Below are 19,632 nucleotides of genomic sequence, written 5' to 3'. Positions count from 1 at the left end.
TCTGTGAGATGAATGCAAACATCACAAAGAAGTTTCTCAGAATGCTCCTGCTTAGTTTTTATGTGAAGATATTTCCTTTTCCACCAAAGGCCCCAAGGCTCACCAAACATCACCTTGCAGATCCTACAAAAGGACTGTTTCAAAACTGCTCAATCAAAAGAAGGGTTCAGCTCTGTGAGATGAATGCACACATCAAAAAGAAGTTTCTCAGAATGCTTCTGTCAAGTTTTTATATGAAGATACTTCCTTTTCCATCATAGGCCTCAAAGCACTCCAAATATCCATCTGCAGATTCTACAAGAAAAGTGCTTCAAAACTGCTTAATCAAAAGATAGTTTCAACCCTGTGAGTTAAATACACACATCACAAATAAGTTTCTCAGAATGCTTCTTTCTGGTATTTATGTGAAGATATGTCGTTTTTCACTATAGGCCTCAATCTCCTCCAAATATCCATTGGCAGATACTACAAAAAGAGTGTTTCAAAACTCCTCAATCAAAAGAAATGTTCAACTCTGTGAATTGAATGCACACATCAAAAGGGAGTTTTTCAGAATGCTTCTGTTTAGTTTTTCTGAAGATATTTCCTTTTCCACCATAGGCCCCAAAGATCTGCAAACATCCACAGGCAGATTCTGCAAAAGAGTGTTTCAAAACTGCTCAATCAAAAGAAAGTTTTAACTCTGTGAGTTGAATACACTCATCACAAATAAGTTTCTCAGAATGCTTCTGTCTAGTATTTATGTGATGATATGTCCTTTTCCACCGTATGCCTGAATCCGCACCAAATATCCATTTGAAGATGCCACAAAAAGAGTGTTTCAAAACTGATCAATCAAAGGAAAGGTTCCATTCTGTGAGTTGAATGCACACATCACAAAGAAGTTTCTCAGATTATTTCTGAGTAGTTTTTATGTGAAGATATTTCCTTTTCCATCATAGGCCCCAAAGCGCTCCAAACATCCAAAGGCAGATTCAACAAAAAGAGTGTTTCAAAACTGTTCTACCAAAAGAAATCTTCAACTCTGTGAGATGAACACACACATCAGTAAGAAGTTTCTCAAAATGCTTCTGTCTAATTTTTATATGAAGATATATCCTTTTCCACCATTGACCTCAAGGTGCTCCAAATATCCACTTGCAGATTCTACAAATAGAGTGTTTAAAAACTGCTCAGTCAAAAGGAAGGTTAAATTCTGTGAGATGAATGCACACATCACAAACAAATTTCTTAGAATACTTCTGTCTAGTTTTTATGTGAAGATAATTGCTTTTCCTCCATGGGCCTGAAATGCTCCAAATATCCAATTGCAGATTCTACAAAAAGAGTGTTTTAAAACTGGTCAATCAAAAGAAAGGTTCAACACTATGAGATCAATGAACACACCACAAAGAAGTTTCTCAGAATGCTTCTGTCTTGTTTTTATGTGAAGATATTTCCTTTTCCACTGCAGGACTCAAAGTGATCCATATATGCACTTGCAGATTCTACAAAAAGAGTGTTTCAAAACTGCTCAATCAAAAGAAAGTTTCAACTCTGTGAGATGAATGGACACATCACAAAGAACTTTCTCAGAATGCTTTTGTCTAGTTTTTACGTGAAGATATTTCCTTTTGCAACATAGGCCTCAAAGTGCTCCAATCACCACTTGCAGATTCTACAAAAAGAGTGCTTCAAAACTGTTTAATTAATAGAAAGGTTCAGCTGTCTGAGATGAATGCACACATCACAAAGTAGTTTCTCTGAATGCTCCTGTCAAGTTTTTATGTGAAGATATTTCCTTTTCCAGTAAATGTTGCATATCATGCAAAATATCCACTTTCAGATTCAACAAAAACTGTGTTTTAAAACTGCTCAATCAAAATAAATGTTCAAACTTGTGGGTTCAATGCACAAATCACAAAGAACTTTCTCAGAAATCTTCAGTCTAGTTTTCATGTGAAGATATTTCATTTCCCAGCATAGGCCTCAAAGCGCTCCAAATATCCAATTGCAGATTGTAGAGAAAGACTGTTTCAACACTGATCAATTAAAAAAAAGATTCAACACTGAGAGATGAATGCAAATATCACAAAGAAGTTTCTCAGAATTCTCATGTTTAGTTTTTATGGGAAGATATTTCCTTTTTCACCATAGGCCCTAAGGCGCTCCAAACATCCACTTGTGGGTTGTACAAAAGGACTGTTTCAAAACTGCTCAATCAAAAGAAGGTTTCAACTCTGTCAGATGAATGCACACATCCCAAAAACTTTCTCACAATGCTTCTGTCAAGTTTTTACGTGAAAATATTTCGTTTTCCACCATAGGCCTCAATCCACTTCAAATATCCATTTGCAGATATTATAAAAAGACTGTTTCAAAACTGCTCAATCAAAAGAAAGTTTCCACTCTGTGAGTTGAATGCAAACAGCACAAAGAAGTTTCTCAGATTACTACTGTGTAGTTTTTATTTGAAGATGTTTCCTTTTCCACCATAGGCCCCAATGTGCTCCAAATATCCACCTGCAGATTCTACAAAAAGAGTGTTTCAAAACTGCTCTATCAGAAGAAAGGTTCAACTCTGTGAGATGAACACAAACATCACAAAGAAGTTTCTCAGAATGCTTCTGTCTAATTTTTATGTGAAGATATTTCCTTTTCCACCAAAGGGCTCAAAGTGCTCCAAATATCCACTTGCAGATTCTAAAAAAACAGTGTTTCAAAACTGCTCAATAAATAGAAATGGTCAACTCTTTGGGATGAATGCACACAAGAAAAAGAAGTTTCCCAGACTGCTTCTTTCTGATCTTTATATGAAGATATTTCCTTTTTCAGCATTGACCTTAGAGATCTTCAAATATCCACTTGCAGATTCGTCAAATAGATTGTTTAAAAACTGCTCAATCAAAAGAATGGTTCGACTCTGTGAGATGAAGGCAAATATCACATAGATGTTTGTCCGAATGCTTTTGTCTAATTTTTATGTGAAGATATTTCCGTTTCCAACATAGGTCTGAAAGCTCTCCAAATATCCACTTGCAGATTGTACAAAAAGAATGTTTCAAAAATGCTGAATAAAAATAAATTTTCAAGTTGGTGAGATGAATGCACACATCAAAAAGAAGTTTCTCAGAATGCTTCTGTCCAGTTTTTATGTGAAGATATTTCTTTTTCCACCTTAGGCCACAAAGTGCTCCTCATTACTACTTGCAGAGTCTACAAAAAAATGTGTTTCAAAACTGCTCAAACAAAAGAAAGTTTCCACTCTGTGAGTTGAAACCAGACATCACAAAGTAGTTTCTCAGAATGCTTCTGTCTTGTTTTTATGAGAAGATTTTTCCTTTTCCACAATAGTACGTAAAGTGCTCCAAATATCCACTTGCAGATTCTACAAAAGGAGTGATTCAAAACTGCTAAATCAAAAGAAAGATTCAACTCTGAGAGATGAATGCACACATAGCAAAGTAGTTTCTCAGAATGATTCTGTCTAGTTTATTGGGAAGATATTTCCTTTTCCACCATAGGCCCCAAAAGGCTCCAAATATCCACTTTCAGATTGCACAAAAAGTGTGTTTCAAAACTGCTCAATCAAAAGAAAGTTTGAACTCTGTGAGATGAATGCACACATCACAAAGAAGCTACTCAGAATGCTTCTGTCTAGCTTTTATGTGATGGTATCTCCTTTTCCACCATAGGCCAGAAATCACTCAAAATATCTGCTTGCAGGTACTACGAAAGGAGTGTTTCAAAACTCCTCAAACAAAAGAAAGGTTCAACTCTGTGAGATGAATGCACACATCACAAAAAAGTTTATGAGAATGATTCTGTCTGGTTTTTACGTGAAGGTGTTCCCTTTTCCACCATAGGCCTCAAAGGGCTCCAAATATAAAATTGCAGATTCTACACAAAGATAGTTTAACAACTGTTCAATCAAAAGAAAAGTTCAACTCTATGAGTTGAATGCACACATCACAAAGAAGTTTCTGAGAATGTTTCTGTCTAGTTTTTATGTGAAGATATTTCCTTCTCCACCATAGGCCTCAAAGCACTCCAAATATCCACTTGCAGATTCAACAAAAAGAGTGTTTGAAAACTTCTCAATCAAAAGAGAGGTTGAAATCTGTGAGATGAATGCATACATCACAAAGAAGTTTCACAGAGTGCTTCTGTCTACCTTTTATTTGAAGAAATTTCCTTTTCCAACATAGGCCACAAAACGCTCCAAATATACAGTTGCAGACTCTAAAGAAAGAGTGTTTCAAGCTCCTCAATCTAAAGAAAGGTTCAACTCTGTGAGTTGAATGCACTCATCAGAAAGATATTTCTTATAATGCTTCTGTGTCATTTTTAAGTGAAGATATTTCCTTTTCTACCATAGGTCTCAAAGCACTCCAAATATCCACTTGCAGATTCTACAAAAAGAGTGTTTCAAAACTGCTCAATCAAAAGAAAGGTTCAACACTGTAAGATGAATGCACACATCACAAGGGAGTATCTCAGAATACTTCTGTGTAGTTTTTATGTGAAGACATTTCCTTTTCCACCATATGACTCAAAGAACTCTGAATCTCCAATTGCTGATTCTACAAATAGAGTGTTTAAAAGCTGCTCAATCGAAAGAAAGTTTGAACTCTTCGAGATGAAAGTGCACATCATGGAGAAGTTTCTCAGATTCTTCTGTGAAGTTTTTATGTGAAGATATTTCTTTTCTACCATAGGCCTCAAAGCTCTCCAAATATCCACTTACAGATTCCACAAAAAGAGTGTTTCAAAACTGTTCAATGAAAAGAGAGGTTCAATTCTGTGAGATGAATGCACACATCACAAAGAGGTTTTTCAGAATGCTTCTGTCTAGTTTTTATGTGAAGATAGTTCCTTTTCGACAATAGTCTACAAAGCCCTCAAAATACACATTTGCAGATTCTGCAAAAAGAGTTTTTCAAAACCACTCAATCAAAAGAAAGGTTCACCTCTGTGAGATGAATGCACACATCACAAAGAAGTTTCTCAGAAAGCTTCTGTGTAGTTTTTATGTGAAGATATTTCATTTTCCACCATTGGCCCCAAAGCGCTCCAAATATCCCCAGCAGTTTCTATAAAGAGCGTTTTAAAACTGCTCAGTCAAAAGAAATCTTCAACTCTGTGAGATGAACACACACATCACAAAGCAGATTCTCAGAATGTTTCTAATTTTTATGAGAAGATATTTCCTTTTCCACCATAGGTCTCAATGCCCTCAAAATATCCACTTGCAAATTCTACAAAAAGAGTATTTCAAAACTGCTCAATCAAAAGAAAGGTTTAAATCTGTGAGATGAATGCACACATCACAAAGAAGTTTCTCAGAATGCTTCTGTCTAATTATCATGTGAAGATATTTCCCTTTCCACTAAAGGCCACAAAGAACTCAAAATATCCCCTTGCAGGTTCTACAAAAACAGTGTTTCAAATCGGCTCAATCAAAATAAAAGTTCAGCCCGGTGAGATGAATGCACACATCTCAAAGGTGTGTCTCAGAATGCTTCTATCTGGTGTTTATGTGAAGATATTTCTTTTGCACCTTAGGCCCCTATCTACTTGCAGATTCTACAAAAAGAGTGCTTCAAAACTGCTGTATCTAAAGCAGTGTTCAACGTTGTGAGATGAATGCACACATCACAAAGAAATTTCTCAGAATGCCTCTGTCTTGTTTTTAAGTGAAGATGTTTCCTTTTCCATCGTAGGCCTCAAATCGATCCAAATATCCACTTGCAGACTCTCCAAAAAGAGTGTTTGAAAACTTCTCTATCAAAAGAAAGTTTCAACTCTGTGAAATGAAGGCACACATCACAATGAAGTTTCTCAGAATGCTTCTGTTTAGCTTTTAAATGAAGATATTTCCTTTTCCATCATAGACCTCAAAGCACTTGAAATATCCACTTGCAGATTCTACAAAGGAGTGTTTCAAAGCTATTGAATCAAAAGAAAGTTTCAACTCTGTGAGATGAATGCACACATTACAAAGAGGTTTCTCAGAATGCTTCTGTCTAGTTTTTATGTTAAAATATTTCCTTTTCCACCATAGGCTGCAAATCTCTCCAAATATCCACTTGCAGTTTCTACAAAAAGAGTGTTTCTAAACTGCTCAATCAAAAGAAAGGTTCAACTCTGTGAGTTGAATGCACATATCACTAAGAAGTTTCTCAGAACACTTTTGTCTAGTTTCTGTGCGAAGTTATTTCCTTTTCCACCATACGCCACAAATCGCTAAAAATATCAAGTTGCAGATCCTACAAAAAGAGTGTTTCAAAACTGCTCAATCAAAAGAAAGGTTCAACTCTGTGAGATGAATGCAAACATCACAAAGAGGTCTCTCAGAATGCTTCTGTCTAGTTTTTATGTAAAGATATTTCCTTTTTCACCATGGGCTGCAAAGCACCCCAAATACCCACATGCAGAATCCATAAAAAGAGGGTTTCAAAACTGCTCAATATATAGAAAACTTCTACTCTGTGAGATGAATGCACACGTCACTAAGATGTTTCTCAGAATACTTCTATCTAGTTTTTATGTGAAGATATTACCTTTTCCACCTTAGGCCTCAAAACGCTCCAAATATCCACTTGCAGATTCTACAAAAAGAGTGTTTCAAAACTGCTCAACCAAAAGTAAGGTTCCACTCTGTGCGATGAATGCACACATCACAAACAAGGTTCTGTGAATGCTTCTGTCTAGTTTTTATGTGAAGATATTTCTTTTCCACCTTAGCACTCAGTGCTGCAAATATGCTCTTTCAGACTCTACAAAAGGAGTGTTTCAAAACTGCTCAATCAAAAGACAGGTTCAACTCTGTGAGATGAATGTGCACATCACAAAGAAGTTTCTCAGAATGCTTCTTTGTAGTATTTATGTGAAGATATTTTGTTTTCCACTAGAGGCCACAAAGTGCTCCAAATATCCACTTGCAGATTCTACAAAAAGAGTGTTTCAAAACTGCTCAACCTAAAGAAAGTTTCAACTCTATGAATTGAATGCCCACTTCACAAAGAAGTTTCTCAGAATGCTTCTGTCTAGTTTTTATGTGAAGATATTTCCTTTTCCACCATAGGCCTCAAAGTGCTCCAAGTATCCAGTTTCGGAAACTACCAAAACATTGTCTCCACACTGCTCAATCAAAAGAATGGTTCAACTGTGTCAGTTGAATACACACATCACAAGGAAATTTCTCAGAATGCTTCCATTTTGTTTTTATGTGAGGATATTTCCTTTTCCACCATAGACCTCAAAGCCCTCCAAGTATCCACCTGCAGATTCTACAAAAAGAGTGTTTCAATACTGGTTAAACAAAAGAAAAGTTCAACTGTGTTAGATGAATGTATACATTAAAACCAACTTCTCAGAAAGCCTCAGTCAAGTTTTTATATGAAGGTATTTCCCTTTCCACTGTAGGCCTCAAATCGCTCCAAATATCCACTTGCAGATTCTACAGAAAGTGTGCTTCAAAACTGCTCAATCAAAAGAAAGTTTCAACTCTGTGTGTTGAATGCGCACATCAGGAAGAAGTTTCTCAGATTACTTCTGTGTAGTCTTTATGTGAAGATGTTTCCTTTTCCACCATAGGCCCCAATGCACTCCAAACATCCACGTGCAGATTTTACAAAAAGAGTGTTTCAAAACTGCTCAATCAAAAAAAAGTTCAACTCTGTGAGATGAACGCAAACATCACAAAGAAATTTCTCAGAATGTTTCTGTCTAATTTTTATGTGAAGATATTTCCTTTTCCACCAAAGGGCTCAAAGAGCTCCAAATATCCACTTGCAGTATCTATGAAAAAGGATTTCAAAACTGCTCAATCAAAAGAAAGTTTCATCTCTGTGAATTGAATGCACATATCACAAAGAAGTTTCTCAGAATTCTTCTGTCTAGTTTTTATGTGAAAATATTTCATTTTCCTCTATAGGCCTCAAAGCACCGCAAATAACCATTTGCATATACTACAAAAATACTGTTTCCAAACTGCTAAATCAAAAGAAAGGTTCAACCCTGTGAGTGGAATGCACACATCACGAAGAAGTTTCTCAGATTTCTTCTGTCTAGTTTTTATGTGAAGATATTTCTTTTTCCACCATATGTTTCAAAGCTCTCCAAGTATCCAATTGCAGATTCTACAAAAAGAGTGTTTCAAAAGTCCTCAAACCAAAGAAATGTTGAATTCTTTGAGAGGAATGCAGACATCACATGGCATTTTCTCAGAATGCTTCTGTCTAGTGTTTATGTGATGTTATTTCCTTTTCCACCATGGGCCTCAAAGTGCTCCAAATAACCTCTTTCGGATTTGACCAAAAGAGTGTTTCAAAACTGCTATGTCAAAAGAAATGTTTACCTCTGTGAGATGAATGCTCACATCACAGAGAAGTTTCTCAGAATGCCTCTATCTAGTTTTTATTTGAAGATATTTCCTTTCCCACCATAGGCCTCAAAGCTCTCCAAATATCCATTTGCAGATACCACAAAAGACTGTTTCCAAATTGTGCAATCAAAGGAAACGTTCAACTCTGTGAGTTGAATGCACACATCACAACGAAGTTTCCCAGAATGGTTCTGTCTAGTTTTTATGTGAAGATATTTCCTTTTCCACTATAGGCTTCAAAGCGCTCCAAATATACAATTGCAGATACTACCAAAAGACTGTTTCCAAACTGCTCAATCAAAAGAAATGTTCAACTCTGTGAGATGAATGCACACATCACAAAGAAGTTTTTCAGAATGCTTGTGTCTAGTTTTTAAGTGAAGATATTTCCTTTTCCATCCTAGGCCTCAATGCGCTCCAAATATCCACTAGCAGATTCCACAAAAAGAGTGCTTCAAAACTGCTGAATCAAAAGAAAGTTTCAACTCCATGAGATGAATGCATATATCACAAAGAAGTTACTCTGAATGCTTCTGTGTAGTTTTTATGTGAAGATATTTCCTTTTCCACTATAGGTCGCAAAGCTGTCCAAATATCCACTTGCAGATTCTACAAAAACAGTGTTTAAACTGCTCAATAAAAAGAAAGTTTCAAATCTGTGAGATGAATGCACACATCACAAAGAAGTTTCTCTGAATCCTTCTGTCTAGTTTTTATGTGAAGATATTTCCTTTTAAACTGTAGGCCTCAAAGCGCTCCAAATATCCATTTGCAGATACTATAAAAAGACTGTTTTCAAACTGCTCAATAAAAGGAAAGGTTCAACTCTGTGAGTTGAATGCTCACATCAGAAAGAAGTTTCTCTGAATGCTTCTGTGTAGTTTTAATGTGAAGATGTTTCCTTTTCCACTATAGGCTGCAAAGCACTCCAAATAGCCACTTGCAGATTCTAGAAGAGTATATCAAAACTGGTCAATCAAATGAAAGGTTCAACTCTGTGCGTTGAATGCACACATCATGAAGAAGTTTCTCAGAATGCTTGTGTCTAGTTTTTATGCGAAGATATTTCCTTTTCCACCATAGACCACATAGTGCTCCAAATATCCACTTGCAGATTCTACAAAAACAGTGTTTAAACTGCTCAATAAAAAGAAAGTTTCAAATCTGTGAGATGAATGCACACATAACAAAGAAGTTTCTCTGAATCCTTCTGTCTAGTTTTTATGTGAAGATATTTCCTTTTAAACTGTAGGCCTCAAAGCGCTCCAAATATCCATTTGCAGATACTACAAAAAGACTGTTTTCAAACTGCTCAATAAAAGGAAAGGTTCAACTCTGTGAGTTGAATGCTCACATCAGAAAGAAGTTTCTCTGAATGCTTCTGTGTAGTTTTAATGTGAAGATGTTTCCTTTTCCACTATAGGCTGCAAAGCACTCCAAATAGCCACTTGCAGATTCTAGAAGAGTATATCAAAACTGGTCAATCAAATGAAAGGTTCAACTCTGTGCGTTGAATGCACACATCATGAAGAAGTTTCTCAGAATGCTTGTGTCTAGTTTTTATGCGAAGATATTTCCTTTTCCACCATAGGCCACATAGTGCTCCAAATATCCAATTGCAGATTCTGCAAAAGGAGTTGTTCAAAACTGCTCAATCAAAAGAAAGTTTCAACTGTGTGAGATGAATGCAAACATCACAAGGAAGTTTCTCAGAAGGCTTCTGTCTAGTATTTATGTGAAGATATTTCCTTCTCCACCAGAGGCCTCAAAGCGCTCCAAATATCAAGTTGCAGATTCTACAAAAAGACTGTTTCAAAACTGCTCATTTAAAAGAAAAGTTCAAAACTGTGATTTGAATGCACACATCAAAAAGTAGTTTCTATGATTTTAGGTCTAACGTTTAAGTCTTTAATCCATCTTGCATTAATTTTTGTATAAGGTGTAAGGAAGAGATCAATTTTCAGCTTTCTACATATGGCTAGCCAGTTTTCCCAGCATCATTTATGAAGTAGGCAATCCTTTCAGCTTTGCTTGTTTTTCTCAGGTTTGTCAATGATCAGATATTTGTAGATATGCAGTGTTATTTCTGAGGACTCTGTTCTGTTCCATTGATCTATATCTCTGTTTTAGTACCAGTACCATGCTGTTTTGGTTACTGTAGCCTTGTAGTATAGTTTGAAGTCAGGTAGCATGATGCCTCCAGCTTTGCTCTTTTGGCTTAGGATTGACTTGGCGATGCAGGATCTTTTTTGATTCCATGTGAACTTTTAAGTGGATTTTTCCAATTCTGTGGAGAAAGTCATTGGTAGCTTGATGAGGATGGCATTGAATCTATAAGTTTCCTTGGGCAGTATGGCCATTTTCACAATATTGATTCTTCCTACCCGTGAGCATGGAATGATATTCCATTTGTTTGTTTCCTCTTGTATTTCATTAAGTAGTGGTTTGTAGTTCTCTTTGAAGAGTTCCTTCACGTCCCTTTTAAGTTGGATTCCTATGCATTTTATTCTGTTTTAAGCAATTGTGAATGGGAGTTCACTCATGATTTGGCTCTCTGTTTGTCTGTTATTTGTGTATAAGAATGCTTGTGATTTTTGTACATTGATTTTGCATCCTGAGACTTTGCTGAATTTGCTTATCAGCTTAAGGAGATTTTGGGATGTGACAATGGGGTTTTCTATATATACAATCATGTCCTCTGCAAACAGGGTAATTTGACTTCTTCTTTTTCTAATTGAATACCCTTTATTTCCTTCTCCTGCCTAATTGCCCTGGCCAGAACTTCCAACACTATGTTGAATAGGAGTGGTGAGAGAGGGCATCCATGTTTTGTGCCAGTATTCAAAGAGAATGCTTCCAGTTTTTGCCCATTCAGTATGATATTGGCTGTGGGTTTGTCATAGATAGCTCTTATTATTTTGAGATACGTCCCATCAATACCTAATTTATGGAAAGTTTTTAGCATGAAGGGTTGTTGAATTTTGTCAAAGGCCTTTCTGCATCTATTGAGATAATCATGTGGTTTTTGTCTTTGGTTCTGTTTATATGCTGAATTACATTTATTGATTTGTGTATATTGAACCAGCCTTGCATCCCGGGATGAAGCCCACTTGATCATGGTGGATAAGCTTTTTGATGTGCTGCTGGATTCTGTTTGCCAGTATTTTATTGAGGATTTCTGTATCAATGTTCATCAAGGATATTGGTCTAAAATTCTCTTTTTTTGTTCTGTCTCTGCCAAGCTTTGGTATTAGGATGATTCTGGCCTCATAAAATGAGTTAGGGAGGATTTCCTCTTTTTCTATTGAATGGAATAGTTCCAGAAGGAATGGTACCAGTTCCTCCTTGTACCTCTGGTAGAATTCGGCTGTGAATCCAAACCATAAAAACCCTAGATGATAACATAGGCATTACCATTCAGGATATAGGCATGGGCAGGTACTTCATGTCTAAAACACCAAAAGCAATGGCAACAAAAGTCAAAATTGACAAATGGGATCTAACTAAACTAAATAGCTTCTACAGAGCAAAAGAAACTACCATCACAGTGAACTGGCAACCTACAAAATGGGAGATAATTTTCACAACATGCTCATCTGAGAAAGGGCTAATATCCAGAATCTACAATGAACTAAAACAAATTTACAAGATAAAAAGAAACAACCCCATCAAAAAGTGGTCAAAGGACATGAACAGACACTTCTCAAAAGAAGACATTTACCAGCCAAAAAACGTGAAAAAATGCTCACCATCACTGGCCATCAGAGAAATGCAAATCAAAACCACAATGAGGTACCATCTCACACCAGTTAGAATGGCATGCATTAAAAGGTCAGGAAACAACATGTGCTGGAGAGGATGTGGAGAAATAGGAACACTTTTACACTGTTGGTGGGACTGTAAACGAATTCAACCGTTGTGGAAGTCAGTGTGGCTCTTCCTCAGGGATCTAGAACTAGAAATACCATTTGACCCAGCCATCCCATTACTGGGTACATATGCAAACGAATATAAATCATGCTGCTATGAAGACACATGCACACATATATGTTTATTGTGGAACTATTCACAATAGCAAAGACTTGGGACCAACCGAAATGTCCAACAGTAATAGACTGGATTAAGAAAATGTGGCATATATACACCATGGAATACTATGTAGCCATAAAAAATGACGAGTTCATGTCCTTTGCAGGGACATGGATGAAATTGGAAATCATAATTCTCAGTAAACTATTGAAAGGACAAAAAACCAAACAGCTCATGTTCTCACTTGTAGGTGGGAATTGAACAATGAGAACACAAGGACACAGGAAGGGGAACATCACACTATGGGGACTGCTGTGCGGTGGGAGGAGGGTGGAGGGATAGCAATAGGCGATATACTTAATGCTGAATGAGGACTTAATGCGGGCAGCACACCAGCATGGCACATGTATACATATGTAACTAATCTGCACATTGTGCACATCTACCATAAATCTTAAAGTACAATTCAAAAAAAGAAGTTTCTCAGAATGCATCTGTCTACTTTTTATGTGAAGACATTTCCTATTCCACCCAAGGCCTCAAAGCACTCCAAATATCCACATGCAGATCCTAGAAAAAGAGTGTTTAAAAACTGCTCAATCAAAAGAAAAGTTCTAATCTGCGAGATGAATGCACACATCACAAAGAAGTTTCTCAGAATGCTTCTGTCTAGTTTTTATGTGAAGATATCTCCTTTTCCACTGTAGGCCTCAAAGCCCTCTAAATATCCATTTGCAGATACTACAAAAAGATTGTTTCCAAACTGCTGAATGAAAAGAAACGCTCAACTCTGTGAGTTGAATGCACATATAACAAGGAAGTTTCTCAGAATTCTTCTGTCTAGTTTTTATGTGAAGATATTTCCTAGCCCAACAAAGATCTCAAAGCATTCAAAATATCCACTTGAAGATTCTACAAAAAGTGTTTCAAAACTGCTCATTCAAAAGAAAGGTTCAACTCTGGAAGATGTGTGCACACATCACAAAGTAGTTTCTCCAAATGGTTCTGTCTAGTTTTTATGTGAAGATACTTCGTTTTCCACCATAGGCCTCAAAGTGCTCTGAATATTCACTTGCAGTTTCCAAAAAAAAAGTGTTTCCATACTGCTCAATCAAAAGAAAATTTAAACTCCACAAGATTAAGGCACACATCACAAGAAGTTTTTCAGAAAGCTTCTGTGTAATTTTTATGTGAAGATATTTCCTTTTCCACAATAGGCCTCAAAGCACTTCAAATGTCCACTTGCGGATTCTACAAAAAAGTTTTTCAAAACTACTCAATCAAAAGAATGGTTCAACTCTGTGGGATGAATGAATACATCACCAAGAAGTTTCTCTGAATGCTTCTGTGTAATTGTTATGTGAAGATATTTCCCTTTCCACCATAGGCCTCAAAGCGCTCAAAATATCCACTTGGAAGTTCTACAAAAAGAGTGTTTCAAAACTGCTTAATCAAATAAAAGTTACAACTCTGTGAGATGAATGCACACAACACAAGATGTTTCTCAGAATGATTTTGTGTAGTTTTTATTTGAAGACAAATCCTTTTCCACAGTATACCTCAAAGCACTCCAAATATCCACTTGGGGATTCTACAAAAAGAGCGTTTAAAAACTGCTCCACAAAAAGAAAGTTTCAACTCTGTGAGATGAATGCACACATCAAAAAGAAGTTTCTCAGAAAGCTTCTGTGTAGTTTGTATGTGAAGATATTTCCTTTTCCACCACAGGCTGCAAATGGCTCCAAATATCCACTTGTAGATTCTGCAAAAAAAAGAGTTTCAAAACTACACTATCAAAAGTTAGTTTCAACGCTGTGAGTTGAATGCTCACATTACAAAGAAGATTCTCAGAATTCTTGCATGTATTTTTTTGTGAAGATATTTCCTTTTCCACAATAGGCCTCAAATTGCTCCAAATATTGACTCGCAGATTCTACAAAAAGAGTGTTTCAAAGATGCTCAATGAAAAGAAAAGTTCCACTCTGTGAGATGAATGCACTCATCACAAAGGAATTTCTTATAATGCTTCTGTGTAGTTTTCATGTGAAGATATTTCCTCTTCCACAATGGGCCTCAAAGAGCTCCAAATATCCACTTCTGGATTCTCCAAAATAATGTTTCAAAACTGCTCAATCAAATGAAAGGCTGAACTCTGTGAGGTGAATGCCCAAATCTCAAAGATGTTTTTCAGAATATTTCTGTAAAGTTTTCATTGGAAGATATTTCCTTTTCCACCATAGGCTGCAAAGGGTTCCAAATATCCACTTGCAGATTCTACAAAAAGAGAGTTTCAAAACTGCTCTGTCAAAAGATAAGTTCAACTCTGTGAGTTGAATGCACACATCTCAAAGCTGTTTCTCAGTATGCTTCTTTGTAGTTATTCTGCGAAGACATTTCCTTATCCACCATAAGCCTCAAAGCGCACCAAATATCCACTTGCAGATTCTACAGAAAGAGTGTTTCAAAACTGCTCAATCAAAAGAAAAGTTCAACTCTGTGAGATAAATGCACACATCACAAAGATGTCTCTCAGAATGCTTCTGTGTAGTTTTATGTGAATGTATTTCCTTTTCCACAACAGGTATTTAAGCATTCCAAATATTCACTTGCAGATTCTACAAAAAGAGTGTTTATAAACTGCCCAATCAAAAGAAAAATTCAACTCCTGGAGATGAATGCACATATAAAAAGGAGTTTCTCAGAATGCTTCTGTGTTGCTTTTATGTAAAGAAATTTCCTTTTCCACCATAGGCCTCTAAGTGCTCCAAATATCCACTTGCAGATTCTACAAAAAGAGTGCTTCAAAACTGCTTAATCAAAAGAAAAGTTCAACTCTGTGAAATGAATGCACACATCACAAGGAAGTTACTCAGAATGCTTCTTTGTAGTTTTTATGTGAAGATATTTATTGTTCCACAATATTCCGCAAAGCGCTTCAAATATCCACTTGCAGATACTAAAAAAAGAGTGTTTCAAAACTGCTCCATCAAAAGAAAAGATCAACTCTGTGAGAAGAATACACACATCACAAAGAAGTTTCTCAGAATGCTTCTGTGTAGTTTTTATGTGAAGATATTTCCCTTTCCACCATAGGCCTCAAAGTGCTCCAAATATCTACTTGCAGATTATACAAAAACAGTGTTTCAAAACTGATCAATCAAAAGAAAACTTCAACTCTGTGGATGAATGCACACCTCACAAGGAAGTTTCTCAGAATGCTTCTGTGTAGTTTTTATGTGAAGATATTTCCTTTTCCACAGTAGGCCTCAAAGCCCTTCAAATATCCACTTGCAGATTCTATAAAAAGGATGTTTCAAAACTGCTCAATCAAAACAAAGTTTCAACTCTGTGAGATGAATGCACACATCACAAAGAATTTTCTCAGAATGGCTCTCTGTAGTTTTTATTTGAAGATATTTCCTTTTCCACAATAGAACTCAAAGAACTCCAAATATCCTATTGCGGATCCTACATAAAGAGGGTTTCCAAATTCCTCAATCAAAGGAAACGTTCAACTCTGTGAGATGAATGCTGATATCACGAAGACGTTTCTCAGAATGCTTCTGTGTAGTTTTTATGTGAAGATATTACCTTTTCCCATTAGGCCTCAAACTGCTCCAAATATCCTCTTACAGATTCTACAAAAAGAGTGTTTCAAAACTTCTCAATCAAAAGAAATGTTCAACCCTGTTAGATGAAGGCACACATCACAAAGAAGTTTCTCAGAATGCTTCTGTGTAATTTTTATGTGAATATATTTCCTTTTCCCTATAGGCCTCAAATCGTTCCAAATATCCACTTGCACACTCTACATAAAGAGTGTTTCCAAAATGGTCAATCAAAAGGAAGGTTTAACTCTGTGAGATGAATGCACACATCACAAAGAAGTTTCTCAGAATGCTTCTGTGTAGTTTTTATGGAAGATAATTCCCTTCCAAAATAGGCCACAAGGGCTCTAGTTATCCACTTGCAGATTCTACAAAAAGAGAGATTCAAAGCTGCTCAATCAAAAGAAAGTTTCAATTCTGTGTGATGAAGGCACACATCACAACAAGTTTCTCAGAATGCTTCTGTGTAGTTTTTATGAGTAGATAATTCCTTTTCTACAATAGGCTTCAAAGCACTCCAAATATCCACTTGCAAACCCTACAAAAAGATTTTTTCAAAACTGTTCAATCAAAAGAAAGCTTTAACTCTGTGAGACGAATGCACAAATCACAAAGAAGTTTCTGAGAATGCTTCCATGTAGCTTTTATGGGAAGATATTTCCTTTTCCACTGTAGGCCTCAAATTGCTTAAAATATCCCCTTCCAGATTCTATAAAAGGAGTGCTTCAAAACTGCTCAATCAAAAGAAAATTTCAACTCTCTGAGATGAATGTACACATCACAAAGGAGTTTCTCAGAATGCTTCTGTGTGGTTTTTATGTGAAGATATTTCAATTTCCAAAATAGTCCGCATAGGGCTCCAAATATCCTCTTGCAGATTCTACAAAAAGAGAGATTCAAAACTGCTTAATCAAAAGATAGGTTCAACAATGTGAGTTGATTGCACACATCACAAAGAAGTTTCTCAGAATCATTCTGTGTAGTTACTATGTGAAGATATTTCCTTTTAGACAATAGGCATCAAAGTGCTCCAAATATCCACTTGCACATTCTACAAAAAGAGTGTTTCCAAACAGCTGAATCAAAAGAAAAGTTCAACTCTGTGAGATGAATGCACACATCACAAAGAAGTTTCTCAGAATGCTTCTGTGTAGTATTTATTTAGAGATATTTCCTTTTTCACAATAGGCCTCAAAGAGCTCCAAATATCTACTTGCAGATTCTGTAAAATAGTGTTTCCAAACTGCTTACTCAAAAGAAAGGTTCAACTCAGTGAGATGAATGCACACATAACAAAGAAGTTTCTCAGAATGCTTCTGTGTAGTTTTTATAGGAAGATATTTCCTTTTCGGGAATAGGCCTCAAAGGGCTGCAAATATCCACTGGCAGATTCTACAAAAAGAGTTTTTGAAAACTGCTCATCAAAAGAAAATTTGAACTCTGTGAGATGAAGGCATAGATCACAAAGGTGTTTCTCAGAATGCTTCTGTGTAGTTTTTATGTGAAGATATTTCCTCTTTCACCATAGGTCACAAAGGGCTCCAAATATCCTCTTACAGATTATACAAAAAACAGAGTTTCAAAACTGTTCATTCAAAAGATAGGTTCAACTCCATCAATTGAATGCACCCATCACAAAGAAGTTTCTCAGAATGCTTCTGTGTAGCTTTTGTGTGAAGATATTTCCTTTTCCAACATAGGCCTCAAAGCGTTCCAAATATCCACGTGCATATTCTCCAAAAAGAGTGTTTCCAAACTGCTCAATCAAAAGAAAGTTTCAATTCTGTGAGATTAGTGCACACATTGAAAAGAAGTTTCTCAGAATGCTTCTGTACAGTTTTTATGTGGAAATATTTCCTTTTCCACAACAGGCCACAAAGTCCTCCAAAAATTCACTTGCAGATTCTGCAAGAAGGGTGTTTCAAAACTGCTCAATCAAAAGAAAGATTGAACTCTGTGAGATGAATACACACATCATAAAGTAGTTTCTGAGAATGCTTCTGTGTAGTTTTTCTGTGAAGATATTTCCCTTTCCAAAATAGGCTGCAAAGGACACCAAATATCTACTTGCAGATTCTACAAAAAGAGTGATTCAAAACTGCTCAATCGAAAGATAGTTTCAACTCTTTGAATTGAATGCAAACATCACAAAGAAGTTTCTGAGAATGCTCCTGTGTAGTTTTTATGTGAAGACATTGCCGTTTCTACTATAGGACTCAAAGCGCTTCAAATATCCACTTGCAGATTCTACAGAAAGAGTGTTTCCAAACTGCTCAATCAAAAGAAAGGTTCAACTCTGTAAGATGAATGCACACATCACAAAGAAGTTTCTCAGAATGCTTCTGTGTAGTTTTTATGTAAAGATATTTCCTTTTCCACAATAGGCCACAAAGGACTCCAAATATCCACATGTAGATTCTACAAAAAGACGGTTTCAAAAAAAAAAGATAGGTTCAACTCTATGAGTTGAATGCAAATATACCAAAGAAGTTTCTCAGAATGCTTCTGTGTAGTTTTTATATGAAGATATTTGCTTTTCCACAGTAGTCCTCAAAGGGCTCAAAATATCCACATGTGGATTCTGCAAAAAGAGAGATTCAAAACAGCTCAATCAAAAGATAGGATCAACTCTGTGAGGTGAATGCACACATCACAAAGAAGTTTCTCAGAATGTTTCTATGTAGTTCTTCTTTGAAGGTATTTCCTTTTCCACCATAGGTCAAAAGGGGCTCCAAATATCCATATGCACATTCTGCAAAAAGAGAGATTCAAAACTGCTCAATCAAAAGATAGGTTCAGCTCTGTGAGTTGAATGCACACATCACAAAGAAGTTTCTCAGAATACTTCTGTGTAGTTTTTATGTGAAAGTATTTGATTTTCCACATTAGGCATCACAGCACTCCAAATATCCACTTGCAGATTCTACAAAAAGAGAGATTCAAAACTGCTCAATGAGAAGATAAGTTCAACTCTGAGAGTTCAATGCACACTTCACAAAAAGTTTCTCAGAATGCTTCAGTGTAGTTTTTACGTGAAGATATTTCCTTTTCCACAATAGGCCTCAAAGCTCTCCAAACATCCACTTGCAGATTCTGAAAAAAGAGAGATTCAATACTGCTCAACTGCTCTATCAAAAGATAGGATCAACACTGTGAGTTCAGTGCACACATCCCAAAGTAGTTTCTCAGAATGTTTCTGTGTAGATTTTATGAGAACATATTTGATTTTCCTCAGTAGGCTTCACAGCACTCCAAATGTCCACTTGCAGAGTCTACAAAAAGAGAGATTCAAAACAGCAAAATCAAAAGATAGGTTCAACTGTGTGACTTGAATGCATACATCACGAAGATGTTGCTAAGAATGCTTCTGGGTAGTTTTTATCTGAAGATATGTCCTTTTAAACCATAGGGTGCAAAGGGCTCCAAATATCCACTTGCAGATTGTATAAAAAGAGTGTTTCAAAACTGCTCAATGAAAAGATAAGTTCAACTCTGTGAGTTGAATGTAGACATCAAAGGAGATTCTCTTAGTGATTCTGTATAGTTTTTATGTGAACATATTTAATTTTCCACAGTAGGCCTCACAGCACTCCAAATATCTACTTGCAGATTCTAAAAAAGAGAGAT

Source organism: Pongo pygmaeus, chromosome 12 (genome assembly GCF_028885625.2).
Source record: "Pongo pygmaeus isolate AG05252 chromosome 12, NHGRI_mPonPyg2-v2.0_pri, whole genome shotgun sequence".
NCBI lineage: Eukaryota > Metazoa > Chordata > Mammalia > Primates > Hominidae > Pongo > Pongo pygmaeus.
Note: the sequence above shows the minus strand (reverse complement) of the source record.